We start from the raw sequence: 4,881 nt of genomic DNA, 5'->3' as shown, positions 1-4,881 counted from the left end.
GCATGTTTCCCAGACGAGAAATTGGCAGCATGTTCAGAACCATGTTTCTGTGAATAACTCCTGAACCGTAAGTCCTAGATGCTCGATCTTGGCGGCATTCGTCTCAGCGCCTGGCAATTAGTATAGGAGCACTGTGTTTGACTTCTCTGGATGTTTCCCAGGCGAGTTATTGACAAGTAAATCCTAGACGCTCGATCTTGGTTATTTTCGCTTTCGCGGCTGGCAGTAAAAGAACCATGTTTCTGTGAATAACTCCTGAACCGTAAGTCCTAGACGCTCGCTCTTGGCTGCATTCGATTCAGCTCGTGGCAGCCAGTCTAAAAAACACTATCTTGGACTTCTCTGCATGTTTCCCAGGCGAGAAATTGGCAGCATGTTCAGAACCATGTTTCTGTGAATAACTCCTGAACCGTAAGTCCTAGACGCTCGCTCTTGGCTGCATTCGATTCAGCTCGTGGCAGCCAGTCTAAAAAACACTATCTGGACTTCTCTGCATGTTTCCCAGGCGAGCAATTGGCAGCATGTTCAGAACCATGTTTCTGTGAATAACTCCTGAACCGTAAGTCCTAGACGCTCGCTCTTGGCTGCATTCGATTCAGCTCGTGGCAGCCAGTCTAAAAAACACTATCTTGGACTTCTCTGCATGTTTCCCAGACGAGAAATTGGCAGCATGTTCAGAACCATGTTTCTGTGAATAACTCCTGAACCGTAAGTCCTAGATGCTCGATCTTGGCGGCATTCGTCTCAGCGCCTGGCAATTAGTATAGGAGCACTGTGTTTGACTTCTCTGGATGTTTCCCAGGCGAGTTATTGACAAGTAAATCCTAGACGCTCGATCTTGGTTATTTTCGCTTTCGCGGCTGGCAGTAAAAGAACCATGTTTCTGTGAATAACTCCTGAACCGTAAGTCCTAGACGCTCGCTCTTGGCTGCATTCGATTCCAGCTCGTGGCAGCCAGTCTAAAAAACACTATCTTGGACTTCTCTGCATGTTTCCCAGGCGAGAAATTGGCAGCATGTTCAGAACCATGTTTCTGTGAATAACTCCTGAACCGTAAGTCCTAGACGCTCGCTCTTGGTGCATTCGATTCAGCTCGTGGCAGCCAGTCTAAAAAACACTATCTTGGACTTCTCTGCATGTTTCCCAGGCGAGCAATTGGCAGCATGTTCAGAACCATGTTTCTGTGAATAACTCCTGAACCGTAAGTCCTAGACGCTCGCTCTTGGCTGCATTCGATTCAGCTCGTGGCAGCCAGTCTAAAAACACTATCTTGGACTTCTCTGCATGTTTCCCAGGCGAGAAATTGGCAGCATGTTCAGAACCATGTTTCTGTGAATAACTCCTGAACCGTAAGTCACAGACGCTCGCTCTTGGCTGCATTCGATTCAGCTCGTGGCAGCCAGTCTAAAAAACACTATCTTGGACTTCTCTGCATGTTCCTAAGGCAAATGTTTCTAAGCTAATTCTTGAACCGTAAGTCCTAGACGCTCGATCTTGGCGGCATTCGTCTCAGCGCCTGGCAATTAGTATAGGAGCACTGTGTTTGACTTCTCTGGATGTTTCCCAGGCGAGTTATTGACAAGTAAATCCTAGACGCTCGATCTTGGTTATTTTCGCTTTCGCGGCTGGCAGTAAAAGAACCATGTTTCTGTGAATAACTCCTGAACCGTAAGTCCTAGACGCTCGCTCTTGGCTGCATTCGATTCAGCTCGTGGCAGCCAGTCTAAAAAACACTATCTTGGACTTCTCTGCATGTTTCCCAGGCGAGCAATTGGTAGCATGTTCAGAACCATGTTTCTGTGAATAACTCCTGAACCGTAAGTCCTAGACGCTCGCTCTTGGCTGCATTCGATTCAGCTCGTGGCAGCCAGTCTAAAAAACACTATCTTGGACTTCTCTGCATGTTTCCCAGGCGAGCAATTGGCAGCATGTTCAGAACCATGTTTCTGTGAATAACTCCTGAACCGTAAGTCCTAGACGCTCCCTCTTGGCTGCATTCGATTCAGCTCGTGGCAGCCAGTCTAAAAAACACTATCTTGGACTTCTCTGCATGTTTCCCAGGCGAGCAATTGGCAGCATGTTCAGAACCATGTTTCTGTGAATAACTCCTGAACCGTAAGTCCTAGACGCTCGCTCTTGGCTGCATTCGATTCAGCTCGTGGCAGCCAGTCTAAAAAACACTATCTTGGACTTCTCTGCATGTTTCCCAGGCGAGCAATTGGCAGCATGTTCAGAACCATGTTTCTGTGAATAACTCCTGAACCGTAAGTCCTAGACGCTCGCTCTTGGCTGCATTCGATTCAGCTCGTGGCAGCCAGTCTAAAAAACACTATCTTGGACTTCTCTGCATGTTTCCCAGGCGAGCAATTGGCAGCATGTTCAGAACCATGTTTCTGTGAATAACTCCTGAACCGTAAGTCCTAGACGCTCGCTCTTGGCTGCATTCGATTCAGCTCGTGGCAGCCAGTCTAAAAAACACTATCTTGGACTACTCTGCATGTTTCCCAGGCGAGCAAATTGGCAGCATGTTCAGAACCATGTTTCTGTGAATAACTCCTGAACCGTAAGTCACAGACGCTCGCTCTTGGCTGCATTCGATTCAGCTCGTGGCAGCCAGTCTAAAAAACACTATCTTGGACTTCTCTGCATGTTCCTAAGGCAAATGTTTCTAAAGCTAATTCTTGAACCGTAAGTCTAGACGCTCGATCTTGGCGGCATTCGTCTCAGCGCCTGGCAATTAGTATAGGAGCACTGTGTTTGGACTTCTCTGGATGTTTCCCAGGCGAGTTATTGACAAGTAAATCCTAGACGCTCGATCTTGGTTATTTTCGCTTTCGCGGCTGGCAGTAAAAGAACCATGTTTCTGTGAATAACTCCTGAACCGTAAGTCCTAGACGCTCGCTCTTGGCTGCATTCGATTCAGCTCGTGGCAGCCAGTCTAAAAAACACTATCTTGGACTTCTCTGCATGTTTCCCAGGCGAGCAATTGGCAGCATGTTCAGAACCATGTTTCTGTGAATAACTCCTGAACCGTAAGTCCTAGACGCTCGCTCTTGGCTGCATTCGATTCAGCTCGTGGCAGCCAGTCTAAAAACACTATCTTGGACTTCTCTGCATGTTTCCCAGGCGAGAAATTGGCAGCATGTTCAGAACCATGTTTCTGTGAATAACTCCTGAACCGTAAGTCCTAGACGCTCGCTCTTGGCTGCATTCGATTCAGCTCGTGGCAGCCAGTCTAAAAACACTATCTTGGACTTCTCTGCATGTTTCCCAGGCGAGAAATTGGCAGCATGTTCAGAACCATGTTTCTGTGAATAACTCCTGAACCGTAAGTCCTAGACGCTCGCTCTTGGCTGCATTCGATTCAGCTCGTGGCAGCCAGTCTAAAAAACACTATCTTGGACTTCTCTGCATGTTCCTAAGGCAAATGTTTCTAAAGCTAATTCTTGAACCGTAAGTCCTAGACGCTCGATCTTGGCGGCATTCGTCTCAGCGCCTGGCAATTAGTATAGGAGCACTGTGTTTGACTTCTCTGGATGTTTCCCAGGCGAGTTATTGACAAGTAAATCCTAGACGCTCGATCTTGGTTATTTTCGCTTTCGCGGCTGGCAGTAAAAGAACCATGTTTCTGTGAATAACTCCTGAACCGTAAGTCCTAGACGCTCGCTCTTGGCTGCATTCGATTCAGCTCGTGGCAGCCAGTCTAAAAAACACTATCTTGGACTTCTCTGCATGTTTCCCAGGCGAGCAATTGGCAGCATGTTCAGAACCATGTTTCTGTGAATAACTCCTGAACCGTAAGTCCTAGACGCTCGCTCTTGGCTGCATTCGATTCAGCTCGTGGCAGCCAGTCTAAAAAACACTATCTTGGACTTCTCTGCATGTTTCCCAGGCGAGCAATTGGCAGCATGTTCAGAACCATGTTTCTGTGAATAACTCCTGAACCGTAAGTCCTAGACGCTCGCTCTTGGCTGCATTCGATTCAGCTCGTGGCAGCCAGTCTAAAAAACACTATCTTGGACTTCTCTGCATGTTTCCCAGGCGAGCAATTGGCAGCATGTTCAGAACCATGTTTCTGTGAATAACTCCTGAACCGTAAGTCACAGACGCTCGCTCTTGGCTGCTTTCGATTCAGCTCGTGGCAGCCAGTCTAAAAAACACTATCTTGGACTTCTCTGCATGTTCCTAAGGCAAATGTTTCTAAAGCTAATTCTTGAACCGTAAGTCCTAGACGCTCGATCTTGGCGGCATTCGTCTCAGCGCCTGGCAATTAGTATAGGAGCACTGTGTTTGACTTCTCTGGATGTTTCCCAAGCGAGTTATTGACAAGTAAATCCTAGACGCTCGATCTTGGTTATTTTCGCTTTCGCGGCTGGCAGTAAAAGAACCATGTTTCTGTGAATAACTCCTGAACCGTAAGTCCTAGACGCTCGCTCTTGGCTGCATTCGATTCAGCTCGTGGCAGCCAGTCTAAAAAACACTATCTTGGACTTCTCTGCATGTTTCCCAGGCGAGAAATTGGCAGCATGTTCAGAACCATGTTTCTGTGAATAACTCCTGAACCGTAAGTCCTAGACGCTCGATCTTGGCGGCATTCGTCTCAGCGCCTGGCAATTAGTATAGGAGCACTGTGTTTGACTTCTCTGGATGTTTCCCAGGCGAGTTATTGACAAGTAAATCCTAGACGCTCGATCTTGGTTATTTTCGCTTTCGCGGCTGGCAGTAAAAGAACCATGTTTCTGTGAATAACTCCTGAACCGTAAGTCCTAGACGCTCGCTCTTGGCTGCATTCGATTCAGCTCGTGGCAGCCAGTCTAAAAAACACTATCTTGGACTTCTCTGCATGTTTCCCAGGCGAGCAATTGGCAGCATGTTCAGAAC

The sequence above is a fragment of the Rhinoderma darwinii genome, unplaced genomic scaffold (assembly GCF_050947455.1).
Source record: "Rhinoderma darwinii isolate aRhiDar2 unplaced genomic scaffold, aRhiDar2.hap1 Scaffold_116, whole genome shotgun sequence".
In the NCBI taxonomy this organism is placed as follows: domain Eukaryota; kingdom Metazoa; phylum Chordata; class Amphibia; order Anura; family Rhinodermatidae; genus Rhinoderma; species Rhinoderma darwinii.
The sequence above is the reverse complement of the archived record's forward strand: the minus strand, read 5'-3'. Positions refer to the sequence as shown.